This window comes from Phyllobates terribilis, unplaced genomic scaffold (assembly GCF_046119375.1).
Source record: "Phyllobates terribilis strain yellow unplaced genomic scaffold, ASM4611937v1 Scaffold_7__3_contigs__length_470593459, whole genome shotgun sequence".
NCBI lineage: Eukaryota > Metazoa > Chordata > Amphibia > Anura > Dendrobatidae > Phyllobates > Phyllobates terribilis.
Window position 1 is genome coordinate 181,268,067 of NW_027362767.1, and position 17,543 is coordinate 181,285,609.

Below are 17,543 nucleotides of genomic sequence, written 5' to 3' on the forward strand. Positions count from 1 at the left end.
TACACAAAATAGTTTAAGAAGATTTAAAAAAAAAAGTTGACCTGTTTTATATTTTAGATGCACTGGATCTATAATTATTTTACTTGCAAAAGTGTACATACCCTGTAGGGTTAGCAGCCCTCTTTTTACATGTTGAAAGGATATGGTTATGTTTCACTGTATGTCTTTGTCTTTTCGGCAGCTGTATACTAAGGGGAGGTTTTTTTTTACCATAGACTCATACATTACATTCAGCTGTCTTCTGTTTCCTTGAAGCAAGTCCAAAGAATCAGTTTAGTTGGCAAAATAAAAAGGTCTCACTATGTGCCTGGCACAAGCTCCTGAGCTATCGCTGCAAGCCAGGCGCAAGGTCCTCAGCTTTCACTACGGGCCGAACGCAAGCACCTTAAACACCTGAGCTCTTGCTACAGGCCGATCGCAATCTCCTGAACTCTCACTACGGCCGATCGCAATCTCCTGAACTCTCACTACGGCCGATCGCAATCTCCTGAACTCTCACTACGGGTCGATCGCAATCTCCTGAACTCTCACTATGGGCCGATCGCAATCTCCTGAACTCTCACTACGGGCCGATCGCAATCTCCTGAACTCTCACTACGGGCCGATTGCAATCTCCTGAATTCTCACTACGGGCCATTCGCAATCTCCTGAATTCTCACTACGGGCCGATCGCAATTTCCTGAATTCTCACTACGGGCCAAGCGCAATCTCCTGAGCTCTCACTACGGGCTGAGCGCAATCTCCTCAACTCTCACTACGGGCCGAGCGCAATCTCCTGAGCTCTCACTACGGGCTGAGCGCAATCTCCTCAACTCTCACTATAGGCCGAGTGCAATCTCCTGAGCTCTCACTATGGGGCGAGCGCAATCTCCTGAGCTCTCACTATGGGGCGAGTGCAATCTCCTGAGCTCTCACTACGGGCTGAGCGCAATCTCCTGAACTGTCACTACGGGCCGAGCGCAATCTCCTCAACTCTCACTATAGGCCGAGCGCAATCTCCTGAGCTCTCACTACGGGGCGAGCGCAATCTCCTCAACTCTCACTACGGGACAAGCGCAATCTCCTCAACTCTCACTACGGGACAAGCGCAATCTCCTGAACTCTCACTACGGGCCGAACGTAATCTAGTGAGCTCTTATCACAGACTGAATGAGTATGAAAATAAATTGCTACATCTGATTTTAGCACTGGGTTTGTAGAAAAGACAATACAGCGGGTGAATTAATTATTTAATACATCACCAACTTGAAATTCTCACCAGATGTCGGTAACAACCTATCAAATCCACAAAGGCAAAGAAATCATCTATAGATGTCTATAAATTAAGTTATGTGTAGTAATGAGAAATGATATAGGGAAAAAGTATTGAACACTCTTATTGAAATATATTTGATACTTCATACAAAAGCCTTTGTGGGTGATGACAGCTTCAAGACAACTCCGGTATGGAGAAACTAGTCGCAGGCATTGCTCAGGTGTGATTTTGGCCAATTCTTCCACACAAATGCTCTTCACATTCTGAAGGTCCAGTCGGCTTCTTTTATGAACTGTGAGATTTAGAGCTTTAGTTCCTTCCATACATTTTCTCTTGAATTCAGGTCTGGTTATTGGCTGGGCCATTCTAGCAGCTTTATTTTCTTTCTCTGAAACCTATTGAGAGTTTCCTTGTCTGTTAATTTTGGGATCATTGTCTTGCTGAAATGTCCTCCCTTGTTTCATCTTCATCATCCTTGTAGAAGGCAGCAGTATTTTTCAAGAATGTCTCAGTACATTTGACAATTCATCAATTCCTTCATTTATATGAAGTTTGCCAGTGCCGTATGCTGAAAAACAGCCCCACACCATGATGTTTGACCTCCAAAATTCACTGTTGGTATGGTGTTTTTGGGGTGATAAACAGTGCCTCCAAACATGGTGTGTATTGTGACATCCAAAGAGTTCAAGTTTGGTCTCATCTGACCAGACTACAGATGCTTCTCACAAAATTAGAATATCATCAAAAAGTTAATTTATTTCAGTTCTTCAAAACAAAAAGTGAAACTCATATTATATAGAGTCATTACACACAGAGTGATCTATTTCACGTGTTTATTTCTGTTAATGTTGATGATTATGGCTTACAGCCAATGAAAACACAAAGTCATTATCTCAGTAAATGAGAATAATTAACAAAAAACACCTGCAAAGGCTTCCTAATCGTTTAAAAAGGTCCCTTAGTCTATTTCAGTAGACTCCACAATCATGAGGAAGACTGCTAACTTTACAGATGTCCAGAAGGCAGTCATTGACACACTCCACAAGGTCCTAGAGTCTGGAGGAAGAGTGGGGAGGCCACAATCCAAGCTGCTGGAGGTCTAGTGTGAAGTCTCCACAATCAGTGATGGTTTGGGGAGCCATGTCATCTGCTGGTGTAGGTCCACTGTGTTTTATCAAGACCAAAGTCAACGCAGCCATCTACCAGGAAATTTTAGAGCACTTCATGCTTCCCTCTGCCGACAAGCTTTTTGGAGATGGAAATGTCATTCTCCAGCAGGACTTGGTCCCTGTCCACACTGCCAAAAGTACCAATACCTGGAGTAAAAACAACAGTATCACTGTGCTTGATTGGCAGCAAACTCGCCTGACCTTAACCGAATCTATGGGGTATTGTCAAGAGGAAGACAAGAGACACCAGACCCAACAATGCAGACGAGCTGAAAGCTGCTATCAAAGCAATCTGGGCTTTTTGTATTGAAGAACTGAAATAAATTATTTTTTTGATGATATTCTAATTTCGTGAGATGCACTTGTATATTCTACCAGTATTTCACAAGCTTGTCTAAATGTTGTTGAGTAAACTTTAAACACACTTGAACATGCTTTTTGTTCAACAATGGAGTCTTGCATGGTGAGTGTGCATATAGGCCATGGAGATTGCGTGGTGAGCATGCATACAGGCCATGGAGGTTGAGTGCATTACTTATAGTTTTCTGTGAAACAATTGTACCTGCTGATTCCAGGTCTTTCTGTAGCTCTCCACAGGTGATCCTTGGCTCCTGGACAACTCTTCTGATATTTCTTTTCACTCCTCTGTCGTGGACGGTTTATGGTGAAATCTTGCAGGGAGCACCTGGTTGTGGTTTATAGTGAAATGATGTTCTTTTCACCTTTGGATTATGGTCTCAACAGTACTCACTGAAACTTTCAGTAGTTTAGAAATTATCTTGTAACCAATGCCATCAGTAAGTTTTGCTGCAATAAGGTTGTGAAGGTCTTGAGACAGCTCAGTGGTTTTACCCATCATGAGATGTTTCTTATGTGGCACCTTGATAATGAGACACCTTTTTATAGGTCATCAGTTGAACCAGGTGATATTATTTTTCACTAAGTGGCAGGATTGCTTTCCAATTACTGATAGATTTCAGCTGGTATCATCACTTGCCGTGGCTTTTTGCACCTCTCTTTCTTCATGTGTTCAATATTTTTTCCCTGTGTCATTTCTCATTATTGATTTATGGACATCTATGGCGTGATTACTTTGCCTGTGTGGATTCGATGGGTTTTTACCGACATCTGGAGAGAATTTCATATCAATAGCATCTTTAGAAATAGATTTACTTAGAAAATAGCTGATGTATTCAATACTTATTTCACCCACTGTATGTGATCTTTGTTGTCCTCTAGCCCTGCTCAAGAAAGTCATCTGTAGGTACATAATTTTTACAATAGAAAAAGGACAAGTGTTCATCAATTTCATCTGAGGGATGAGAAAGGACAAAGAGAAGGGGAAAGATTAAAAGGCAGTCTCACTCTAAAGTAGCCACCCTGTAAGTCTGTGTCCGAATGTTAACCCCTTCTTGCTCCATGATTTATATATCCGTCATGGAGCAGGCTCAGGAGCTGGGCCTGCTCCACACAGGGCATGTGCTCACTGTATTATACAGATGGCACCTGCCTCTAATAGCAGTGATCAAAGCTAGATAGACTTCATAGGTGATCATTTTTACTATATACAGTACAGACCAAAAGTTTGGACACACCTTCTCATTTAAAGATTTTTCTGTATTTTCATGACTATGAAAATTGTACATTCACACTGAAGGCATCAAAACTATGAATTAACACATGTGGAATTATATACTTAACAAAAAAGTGTGAAACAACTGAAAATATGTCTTATATTCTAGGTTCTTCAAAGTAGCCACCTTTTGCTTTGATGACTGCTTTGCACACTCTTAGCATTCTCTTGAAATGAAAGAAAAAATATTTGGTATTAATACCTCCATAAAAAAAATGTTCAATCGATAAAAATATACAAATATTTAACACAAAGCAAACTCGTAATGATAAATTCGAAACACTAAAATTGCCTATTTATTTTTATCGAACACCAAACCCATCCAAATAAAATGCAACACAATGTGATCAAAATGTCATGTAGCTTGCCATGCAAAAAAAAGCCAGCCCTCCTACAACTCCATTAATGGAAAAATAAAAAAGTTATGGGCCTCAGAAAATGATGATCCAAATCATTTTTTTTACAATGCTGAAACTAAAATAATACAAAAAAACTGTATACAAGTTTAATATCTCTGTAATCATACTGACCTAAAAAAAATCAATTTTTCTTGTACAATTAAAACTGTAAGCACAAAATCCAAAAACAGTGGCGGAATTGCATATTTTTTTCATTATTTCACCTCACTTGGAATTTTTTTCCCCATTTTACCTATATTATTTGGTAAATTGAACGGTGTCACTAAAAACTAAAACACGTTTTGCAAAAAATAAGCCATCCTACCGCTATGTGACAGAAAAATAAAAGTTATGGCTCTTGGAAGAAGGGGAGTAAAAAACAAAAGTGCAAATACGAAAATTGGCTGCAGAGGGAAGGGGTTCAGCCTCATTTGTGTGGGTGAAGGCCCTAGTGGGCAGTGACTTCTAGGATCGCTATCTGTAAGAGGCACTAGAGGGACAGTTTTCTTCTGCCGCCATCATTTTTGGACAATACAATGATATACATGCTTACCAGGTCCTCTGCACACTGGAGTTTATCTGGTTTCCCACAACATGCGCTGAACCCTTTTTCGAGCGCATTAATAGCATGTCCTTGTTGCCTGATGTCAGTGAACCCCGGACTAGGAAGGTTGTGGTCCCCGTATGTGGTTTTAGGACGATTCTTCCTGCAGATATTTCCAATGTTGTCACCATTTGGTCGTCCTGGTGGGAAAGTGTACAAGTTGCCAGTGGATGAATCCATCACCTCATCCACAGGACACGGATCGCGTCCACCGCAAAGTAAGACGTAAGAACGCCTGAGTGAAATAAACGCAGATTCTTGTGGGATCCCAGAAGGCAGCTCAACTATAAAGAGAAAATACCGCATTAATTATGATCTTCATCCTATGAACCATTCTTCAAATTTTTAGCGTATTTTATGATCCAATTTAAACGGATTTTTCCTTTTTTGTAAAACCTCTGTCCTCCTGCACAGTTTGTTTAAAAAAACAAAACAAAAAATGTGCCTTGATCACCCTCCCCAGATCCAGTGCTGAGTCTTCACTGCTGCTATTATCTACAGGGCTGACAAACCATCAACAGCGCTGCTTCCACTTGGTGAGCTCGGCAGCGCTGCTTCCACTCGGTGAGCTCGGCAGCGCTGCTTCAACTCGGTGAGCTCGGCAGCCCTGCTTCCACTCGGTGAGCTCGGCAGCCCTGCTTCCACTCGGTAAGCTCGGCAGCGCTGCTTCCATTCGGTGAGCTCGGCAGCGCTGCTTCCACTCGGTGAGCTCGGCTGCCCTGCTTCCACTCGGTGAGCTCAGCAGCACTGCTTCCACTCGGTGAGCTCGGCAGCGCTGCCTATTTACACGACAATAGCCAATCTTAGCCAATAAGCTCACCGACTGACGGCAAGTCAATGTGAAGTCAGCGCTGCAGACAGTAAGGCACTGTGAGAAGCTATGGAGATTCATAGCTGGACCCAGGAAGGGTGAGTAAAGCTAAGTTGTTTTTTTTCAGTTATAGAGTAGTGATCGAGCATGTGCACTACCACTTTAATTACATAGAGGACTTTCTCGAGACCTCTGGGTGGGATTGGACCACCGGTGATAATACATTTCTGACAATTGTACTTAAAGGGAATCTGTCAATCCTGGGAGTATATAACCTATTAACATGGGCATACAGGTGATAGAAATGTAAATCTATTCATACCTGTATGCCTCATATTAATGGTTTTGATGTTGTGAAATCTTACAATCCATGAAGGTATAATATATCAGCAATCAGAGCTATGAAAGTGAAAGATCCATAGAGGGACTAAGTAAAAAAAATTCTAAAAATATTTAAAAAAAAAAAAAAATCACAAAATAAAAAAAATATTGTACCCATAAATAAGTATTTTTATGTAAAAAATAAAAAAGTATACATATTTGGAATCGCTGCATCTGGAACAACCTGACCACCTATAAAACTGTCACACTAGTTAACCCCTTAAGTGGACACCGTTAAAAAAAGGCAAAAAATGCTTTTTCAGCATACCGCCGAACAAAAAATTGAATAAAACTCAATCAAAAAGACGAATGTAAGTAAAAATGGCACCGCTGAAAACATCATCTTGTCCTGCAAAGAAACAAGCCGCCATACAGCTCCATCAGCCAAAAAATAAAAAAGTTATAGCTCTCAGAATAAAGCGATACAAAATAATTATTTTTTTCTATAAAATAGTTTTTATTGTGTAAAAGCTCCAAAACATAAAAAAAGATCTAAATCGGGTATTGCTGTAATCGCACCGACCCAAAGAATAAAGTTGTCTAATCACTTATTCCGCACTAGGAACGGCATAAAAAATAAATAAAACCAATTCTTTACCTGCTGCTTATTTTGTCCATTCTGTCTCCCAAAGATCGCAGTAAGGCTTGACTCACATTTATCCTGCGCCCTACGCTGAGCGCTTACACCAGGGTTTCCATGTAAATCTCTGAAATACATGATTCAGACAGAAACCCCGGCGGAAGATTCCCTGTAATGAGGCAGATGGAGGCACTGCGGACGCCATCTGGCCTGTGATCCCGCGGTGTCAGTCTTTGCATAAAAGCGCAGTCTGTCCCAGTTTTGTGCAGTTGTGAAAAGAAGAACACCGCTGAACAGAGGCCAGATGGAGTCCAGAGTAACTCTGCTGCGCCATTATAGTGAATGGATCCCTCGGGGGTTTCATCAGAATTACGCATTTGTAGATTTATGGTAGATGGAAACCCCGAAGTAAGTGCTCAGCGTAGAGCGTCGGATAAATGTGATCCCAAATGTAATGTAAAATGGTCCTAGTAAAAGCTTCAGTGGACTACCAAAATTGCTCCACTTATTTTGGTATCGTACCAAAATTCCTTTGAGAATTCCTCCACTCATTTTGGTGGTGTACCAAAATTCCTCCAAGGTTTCCTCCACTCATTTCGGTCGAGTATCAAAATTCCTCCAAGGTTTCCTCCACTCATTTCGGTCGAGTATCAAAATTCCTACAAGGTTTCCTCCACTCATTTCGGTCAAGTATCAAAATTCCTCCAAGGTTTCCTCGACTCATTTCGGTGGCGTATCAAAATTCCTCAGAGGATTCCTCCACTCATCAGTCTTCTCTTCGGTTCAGATCTTCAACGTTGAAAGATCCAGGCTGAAGAAAAAAAATCGTTAAATTCATTAGTCATGGATACATATGATCCTTCAGATTAAAGAAAAAAAAACACAGGTTGAAACACCAGGTTCCAAGTAGTGTTGAGCGAACATGCTCGACACTGCTCGGTACTCGCCCGAGCATCACGCTACTCGGGATGTTCGGCGAGCACCGAGCATTTCCGGGTTACTCGGGCGGGAGCTCGGGTCTCCGCCCTGCATGTTTGGCGCTCTTTACAGAGTCAATGAACATGCAGGGATTGCCAGCCAGTCACTGTAATGCCGCAGCCATGTTGGTTGTGGGCATTACATTGATTGGCTGGCCGCACAGCGTCACCTCGAGTATTTAAAATGTTGGTTGTGGGCATTACATTGATTGGCTGGCCGCACAGCGTTACCTCGAGTATTTAAAACCGGGAGCCGCCATCTTGGACACAGACGCCTGGGATCAGACAGTGTAGGGACAGCGCTGCTGATTTAGGGAGAGATATATACTGCGAAATAGTTAGTGTAGGGTCTGAAAAGGCTGCCAGAACAAACAAACAGGCCTTCTCAGGACTAATATCCATCCCAGATATCAGGCAGGCAGGCTGTATAGGAGACGCAGTGGTTATACCAGCAAACGCTGCATTACAGTCCTGTGTGCTCCTGTTGCTGAAATTGCTGGACTTAGCTCCAGGTCTCGGGGGCCAGGAAAAATCTTTTTTTTTTCATCTAAATCCTCTTCTTTTTTCTTTTCCTTCTTCACACTGTACAAATACCCATCTTATTAACCTTTTGGTGTTCCCCCTCCCCGCCCCCCTCCCCCCCAAAAAAAAGTGTGTCTGTGACAGTTCAGACACAAATATATTTTTTTAAAAGAGTCTGGTGTAGGCCAGAGAAATAGAAGTGTGGTTTTGCAGTTCTACGGTTCAAACCTCTGTATTATCCACTTTTTACCTAAAAAAAACCAGGTTGAGTGTGTCGCTCAAAGTTCAGCGGCAAATATGTCTATTTAAAAGAGTCTGGTATACACCAGTAAATTATAACTGTGGTTTTGCCATTCCACTGTGAAAAATCTCTATTATCCTGCTTTTGGCATTTTTTGCCGTAAAGAAAAACAGTAATAGTGTCTCCTGATTGTTCAGACACAAATATATCTGTTGAAAATAGTCTGGTGTAGGCCCGAGAAATAGAACTGTGGTTTTGCAGTTCCACGGGTCAAATCTCTGTATTATCCTGCTTTTGGCATTTTTTGGCATAAAGAAAAACAGAAATAGTGTCTCCTGATTGTTCAGACACCAATATATCTGTTTAAAATAGTCTGGTGTAGGCCCAAGAAATAGATCTGTGGTTTTGCAGTTCCACGGGTCAAATCTCTGTATTATCCTGCTTTTGGCATTTTTTGCCGTAAAGAAAAACAGTAATAGTGTCTCCTGATTGTTCAGACACCAATATATCTGTTTAAAATAGTCTGGTGTAGGCCCGAGAAATAGAACTGTGGTTTTGCAGTTCCACGGGTCAAATCTCTGTATTATCCTGCTTTTGGCATTTTTTACCATAAAGAAAAACAGTAATAGTTAGTGTTGAGCGAGCACTAAAATGCTCGGGTGCTCGAAGCTCGGGCCGAGCTCGCCGTGATACTCGGGTGCTCGACCCGAGCAACGAGCCCAATGTTAGTCTATGGGAGATTGGAGCATTTTTGCGGTGGCACCCCCGGCAGTCTTTTAAAAGCCTAACAAGTGCCCAAAACGATAGTGACAGTGCTCAAATGACATGGGGACAGCATGGGGATCGACCCAGGAAGCAGTTCTGACCCCCAGGTCACTGCTGTCAACAACATGGTCAGAGGTATTAAGCCACTTTTACAGGCTCACAATAAAACGAAAGTGAAACTTTTTTCCTGTGAAATATGTTAAGGAACATCCTTTCCAGGGAAAAGACTTGTGTATAAGTTAAAATAAATGACCAAAAACAAAAATACTCCTCCACACCTTCGGCTATGTTCACAAGTAGCATTTTTTATGCATTTTTGCACTTTTGTATTGCTTTCAACTATGACAAATGCATTCACCGGGAAATGTCATTTTAACATTTTACAACCTTATCTGGCCATGTGCTGTGTGACACATGCATAAAGTGCTGAAAAGACATGGGAACAGCATGGGGAAGACCCCTGGAAGCATCTCTGACTCCCAGGTCACTGTCTAAAAGTGTGCCCATCATAAGTGATCCTTGCCGCATCAGAAGATGCAGACTTGCAACTATCCCCATGCAAGTTCTAGTCCCAGGGCAGTGTTCAATTGTACCTCCCCCATTCCTTGCAATACAAGCGCAAGTATGCAGCCTGCCACCCACCCACCCCCAGGCTGCAATACCATACTGCTTGCTTGAACTTGAAATTGGGCCTTTTAGGCATGTGGAGGCGGAATCTGGCCACCACGTCATGGCTGTGTTGGCGGCCTGGAATTCATACTCAGTCACCAGCCGCCCGGCGGCCGGGTGTCCATACTCAGTCCCCAGCCGCCAGGGGGCGGCCGAGTGTCCACACGGTCCCCAGCCGCCTGGGGGCAGTCGGGTGTCCATAAACGGTCCCCAGCCGCCCCCATTTCTCCTTGGAACATCCCCCCACACACTTTTCTTAGCCCGGCCTGCTTTAGACAGCATTGGACGAGCCCACCAGAGAACCAGACTCCTTCGGTGGGCCCTGACTTCTCCATCGGTGGAGTTGAGAGTGCCAAGGTGAGGAGCATGATGATGATGACAGAAGTTAGCATCTGCTATGTTTTCTTTTAATGCAAGTGTAAGTGTGCAGCCTGCCACCCACCCACCCCCAGACTGCAATTCCATACTGCTAGCTTGCACTTGAAATGGGGCCCTTTAGTTTAGAGGAGGCCGAAGCTGGCCACTACCTCATGGCTGCTTCGGCAGCGAGGTATCCATACTCAGTCCCCAGCCGCCCCTATTTGTCCTGGTGTGCCTTATACATAAGATTAAGCGCGTATACCAAAACATTACCTGTGCCCTCCCCAGTGCATTTAGTGGGAAGGAGAGCCTATTCCGCTGTAGTGTGTGCATGCCAAACCCCTGTTCATGGTACATGCGAAGATGCCTCCCACCTTGCACCTGTCATTGCAGACTTGCAACTATCCCCATTCAAGTCCTTGTCCCAGGGCAGTGTTCAATTGTACCTCTCCCATTCCTTGCAATGCAAGCGCAAGTATGCAGCCTGCCACCCACCCACCCCCAGGCTGCAATACCATACTGCTTGCTTGCTTGCACTTTAAATTGGGCCTTTTAGGCATGTGGAGGCGGAATCTGGCCACCACGCCATGGCTGTGTCGGCGGCCTGGTATCCATACTCAGTCCCCAGCTGCCTGGTGGCCGGGTGTCCCCGCTTGCTCCCCAGCCTCCAGGGGGTGGCCGGGTGTCCATACTCGGTCCCCAGCCACCCCTATTTGTACCGGTAACCTTTCCCACACTTTTCTTAGCCTGGCCTGCTTTAGGGCAGCATTGGCCGAGCCCACCGGACTATCAGACTCCTCCGGTGGGCCCTGGCTTCTCCATCAGGGGAGTTGAGAGTGCCAAGGTGAGGAGCATGATGAGGATGATAGAAGTTAGCATCTGCTTTGTTTTGCTGTAATGCAAGCGCATGTATGTAGTAGCGGCTAGGCCTGAGGAGGTCAGCGTTTTGGCGCATATCCTACCTCCTCCGAGGATTGCTGGATGTTTTCCTGCTACTATCTAAGTTCTATGACTCCCGTTAAAACAAAGCTTCAGGTGATAAATGATGGATGAGGTAATGGCAAAGGAGAAAGAGCAGGAGGAACCATTCACATCAATATCAGGCCAGTCAACCAGATATGTCTTGTAGGATATGTTTCTGTAACAAAAGGAGCGGTTCGGCTACACAGTTATAGGGCATACAGTGAGTGCAATGCCTACCAAAAATTTCGAGGCACTCCAAGACTACAGACTCCAGAGACCCGGCACCGGGTATCCCAGGGGGCGCGTCACATGCAGTACAGCATATTACAAACATAAGTCCCATTATTGGGGAGTGGGTGTCCCATAGTATTTGCTTATGCCTTGCAAGCAAAAGCTGCCAAAAATTAGGACGGAGCAACTTGCAATGCCCCTTACAAGAGCCATGCAGTACAGCATATTACAAACATAAGTCCCATTATTGGGGAGTGGGTGTCCCATGGTATTTGCTTATGCTTTCCCAGCAAAAGCTGCCAAAAATTAGGACGGAGGAACTTGCAATGTTGGCATCCTGGTGGTATAGTGGTGGTGGAGGCTGAGGATAAGGAGAAGAAGATTAAACAGCCGAAACGAGGAAGCGTATACCCATGTGTGGGTGTGAAGCGGTGCATGTGAATACAGCTCCTGAAATAACACAGTGGATTTGACTTTATGTTACTCTGCTGTCATTTGGTGGTGATGAGAAGTCTGGCCCAATCCAGCCCTTGTTCATTTTGATAAGGGTCAGCTTGTCAGCATTGTCAGTTGACAGGCGAGTGCGCTTATCAGTTATAATTTCCCCAGCGGCACTAAAAACACGCTCCGATAACACGCTAGCGGCAGGGCAGGTCAGGACCTCCAAGGCGTACAGAGCGAGTTCATTCCAAGTGTCCAGCTTGGATACCCAATAATTAAAAGGCACAGAGGAATCACGGAGGACGCTGGTACGATCGGCAAGGTACTCCCTCACCATCTTTTGAAACTTTCCACTCCTTGTGAGAGTACCCCGCGCCTCAGGGCCTGTAAGCTGGGCGGGTGTCAGAAAACTGTCCCAGAACGTTGACAGTGTTCCCCTGCCTCTGCTGAATTGGAGTTGCATCTCTCTCGCCTGTACGCCTTGGTTGGGCAACGAACTGTGACCTCTGCCGCTAGCGTGTTCAGATGGGAATTTTTTTAAGAGTTCTGCAGCAAGGGCCTTCTGGTATTGCCCCATTTTTGTAGACCTCTCCACCTCAGGAATAAGAGAGTGAAAGTTCTCCTTGTAGCGGGGGTCTACAAGTGTCACCAACCAGTAATGACTGTCACCCAACATTTTGACAACGCGAGGGTCACGGTTAAGGCAGCGTAACATAAAGTCAGCCATGCGTGCCAGACTGGTAACGGGCAAGATTTCCGTGTCCTCACCAAGATGACGACTGACCATGCTCTCCTCCTCCTCCTCCTCTTCCTCCTCCTCCCTGTCCTCAGGCCACCCACGCTGAACCGACGGTATGACACTTGTACAGGTACTACCGTCTACAACGCATGATAGCTGCTCCTGTTCTTCCTCCTCCTCCTCCTCCTCCTCTCCCTCATTGTCCCCCAATGCACGTTGGGATGAGATGAGGCTGGGCTGTGTGTAATCGCCCGCTACGGCTTCTTGATCCATCTCATCATACTCTGGCTGCAATGCCTCCTCTTTAATTCTCTGCAGAGAGCGTTGCAAAAGACAGACAAGTGGGATGCTGACACTAATGATGGCGTCATCGCCACTCACCATCTTGGTGGACTCCTCAAAGTTTGTCAGGATGGTACATATGTCAGATATCCAGGTCCACTCCTGAGGTATAAAGTGTGGAGTCTGACCTGAATATCGACGGCCTTGTTGCAGCTGGTACTCCACAACTGCTCTCTTCTGCTCACAAATCCTTTGCAACATGTGGAGGGTAGAGTTCCAACGTGTGGGGACATCACACACCAGTCGGTGTGCCGGAAGCTGCAAACGCTGCTGCAACACAGCAAGGGCGGCGGAAGCTGTAGCCGACTTGCGAAAATGAGCTGACAGGCGGCGTACTTTCACGAGCAGATCTGGCAACTCGGGGTACGATTTAAGAAACCACTGAACCACGAGGTTAAGCACATGAGCCAGGCATGGTACGTGTGTGATCTCACCTCGCCTCAGAGCCGCCACCAGGTTACGGCCATTGTCACACACGACCATGCCGGGATGTAGGTTCAGCGGTCTCAGCCACAGATCTGCCTGCTCTTTCACAGCTGTCCACAACTCACAAGCAGTGTGAGGTTTATCACCTAAGCTTATGAGTTTCAGCACAGCCTGTTGCCGCTTGGCGGAGGCAGTACTGCAATGCTTCCAGCTTGTAACTGATGTGGTGATATCTGAGATGGAGGCTGAACATGAGGAGGAGGAGGAGGATGCGCAGGAGAAGTACACTGTGGGGGCAACTCTGACTGACATAGGGCCCGCAATCCTCGGTGTGGGGAGGATGTGTTCCGTCCCAAGGTCCGACTGGGTCCCGGCTTCCACTATGTTTACCCAGTGTGCCGTCAGAGAGATGTACCATCCCTGGCCACAAGCACTTGTCCACGTGTCCGTTGTCAGGTGGACTCTCCAAGTAACTGCGTTGTTGAGGGCACGGCAGATGCTTTGGGACACGTGCTTGTGTAGTGCGGGGATGGCACACCGGGCAAAATAGTGTCGGCTGGGGACCGAGTACCGAGGGACGGCCACCGCCATAAGATTGCGGAAGGATTCCGTCTCCACCAGCCTAAAAGGCAGCATTTCCAATGCAAGCAGTCATGAAATGTGCGAATTTAGGACTGTGGCCTGTGGGGCGTTAGCTGCGAATTTCCGCTTTCGTTCAAAGGTCTGGGATATGGACAATTGAACGCTGCGGTGGGACGTGGACGTGGACGTTGATGCTGTTTCTTGAGAAACTGCCATAACAAGTGAAGACTGAGAGGAGGGGGCATCTTTACATGCAGTATGGACAGGGGATTGCCTTGCACACACAACAGGGGGTTCTATTGCACGCACAACAGTGGAAGAAACAGTGGTGACACCCGCTGACACTGGTCGTGGACCCTGGGTTTCGCCCCACAAAGTCGGGTGCTTTGCTGCCATGTGCCTGATCATGCTGGTGGTGGTCAGGCTGGTAGTTTTGTCACCCCTGCTGATGCTGGCATGGCGGGTGGAACATATCGCCTTTTTGGGGTCATCAGCAGAGTCTTTAAAAAAATTCCAGACTCTGGAAGACCTACCGCTTGTACTGGCAACGTCCCCCGTGTTGGTGTTACGGGGAACGGTTGCCTGCCTTCTGTCTGCGGCCACCACACTGCTTCTTCCTGCCTGTTGGGGTACTCTGCCTCCCTCACCCTGTGTGCTGCTGGCCTCACTCTGCATGTCCTCCTTCCACGTTGGGTCAGTTACTAGATCATCCACCTCCTCCTCTTCCACTTGCGCACCACGATCCTCCTCCTCACTTCCTGGCAATTGTGTCTCGTCATCGTCCACCTCTTGTGACAGATTGCCAACGTCGACTTCCTGTGGCCGTGGCTGTTCAAATATTTGGGCATCGCAACATGGGATCTCCTCTTCCACCACTTCAAGCGTATCAGGCGAGGGGCCCAAATATGGAAATGGACCAGTGAACAGCTCTTCAGAGTGTCCAAGTGTGGGATCACTTCCTGTCTGACGACACTCGGCATGGTGGGAGGAAGGAGCATCAGGGTGAGGAGGAGTATGCGGTCGAGACTCACGGCTACTAAGAGTTGACCGTGTGGAAGACAGACCGGAGGTGGTGGTGCCCAGGTAACTGGAAGTATTGTCTGCTATCCAATTAATAACCTGTTCACACTGATCAGTTCTCAATACTGGTGTTGTTCTGTGCTTCCCTAGTAATTCGGTCAAGAAGTGGGTGCGAGAAGATGTGGCTGTTGGTTGTGGCACATTTTCACCTTGGCCACGGCCCCGTCCTCTGCACGAACCATCACCAGAACGTCCACTTCCACGTCCCTTTCCACACGCCTTGCCCATTGTAAATGAAGTAAAATAGCTTACACTTGCACTATCAATGGAAAAAGGGTAATAAAGAGTAGATTAGAACCGTGGAAGAGGAAAACCACAGTTATTGTTTACTGGGGTATACCACACTTTTTTAAATAGAGATATTTGCGGCTGAACAGTGAGCGACACACTCGAACTGCTTTTTTTTTAGATACCAAAGGCCCAAAACTGGATAGTACAGCGATTTGACCCGTGGAACTGCGAAACCACACTGGGATGTCGGGCCTACACAAGACTATTTTCAACAGATATATTTTTGTGTCACAACAGTCAGGAGACACTACTGTTTTTCTTTACGGAAAAAACTACCAAAACCTGAATAATAGAGATTTTTTACCGTGGAACAGCAAAACCACAGTTATAATTTACTGGTGTATACCAGGCTTTTTAAAATATATATATATTTGCGGCTGAACAGTGAGCGACACACTCAAACTGTTATTTTTAGATACAAATGGCCCAAAAGTGGATAATACAGAGGTTTGTACCGTGGAACTGCAAAACCACACTTGTATTTCTCGGGCCTACACCAGACTATTTTCAACAGATATATTTGTGTCTGAAAAATCAGGGAGACACTATTTTTTTTTTTTTTTACAGCAAAAAATGCAAAAAGCAGGATAATAGAGCTTTTTTACCGTGGAACAGCAAAAGCACACTTCTGTCTCTCTGGCCTACACCAGACTATTTTCAACAGATATATTTGTGTCTGAAAAATCAGGGAGACACTATTATTATTTTTATACAGCAAAAAATGCCAAAAACAGGATAATAGAGATGTTTTACAGTGGAACATCAAAACCACAGTAATAATTTACTGGTGTATACCAGGCTTTTTAAAATATATATATATTTGCGGCTGAACAGTGAGCGACACACTCAAACTGTTTTTTTTAGATACAAATGGCCCAAAAGTGGATAATACAGAGGTTTGTACCGTGGAACTGCAAAACCACACTTGTATTTCTCGGGCCTACACCAGACTATTTTCAACAGATATATTTGTGTCTGAAAAATCAGGGAGACACTATTTTTTTTTTTTTTACAGCAAAAAATGCAAAAAGCAGGATAATAGAGATTTTTTACCGTGGAACAGCAAAAGCACACTTCTGTCTCTCTGGCCTACACCAGACTATTTTCAACAGATATATTTGTGTCTGAAAAATCAGGGAGACACTATTATTATTTTTATACAGCAAAAAATGCCAAAAACAGGATAATAGAGATGTTTTACCGTGGAACATCAATAATTTTAAAATATATATATATTTGCGGCTGAACAGTGAGCGACACACTCAAACTGTTTTTTTTAGATACAAATGGCCCATAGAGCTAAGTCCAGCAATTTCAGCAACAGGAGCAGCACACAGGACTGTAATGCAGCGTTTGCTGGTGTAACCACTGCGTCTCCTATACAGCCTGCCTGCCTGCCTGCCTGCCTGATATACCTGGGATGGATATTAGTCCTGAGAAGGACTGTTTGTTTGATCTGGCAGCCTTTACAGACCCTACACTAACTATTTTGCAGGATATATCTCTCCCTAAATCAGCAGCGCTGTCCCTACACTGTCTCATCCGGAGCGACTGTGTCCAAGATGGCGGCGCCCGGTTTTAAATACTCGAGGTGACGCTGTGCGGCCAGCCAATCACTGTAATGCCCACAAACAACATGGCTGCGGCATTACAGTGACTGGCTGGCAATCCCTGCATGTTCATTGGCTCTGTAAAGAGCGCCAAACATGCAGGGCGGAGACCCGAGCTCCCGCCCGAGTAACCCGGAAATGCTCGGTGCTCGCCGAACATCCCGAGTAGCGTGATGCTCGGGCGAGTACCGAGCAGTGTCGAGCATGTTCGCTCAACACTAGTAATAGTGTCTCCTGATTGTTCAGACACCAATATATCTGTTTAAAATAGTCTGGTGTAGGCCCGAGAAATAGAACTGTGGTTTTGCAGTTCCACGGGTCAAATCTCTGTATTATCCTGCTTTTGGCATTTTTTGGCGTAAAGAAAAACAGTAATAGTGTCTCCTGATTGTTCAGACACAAATATATCTATTTAAAAGAGTCTGGTATACACCAGTAAATTATAACTGTGGTTTTGCCATCCCACGGTAAAA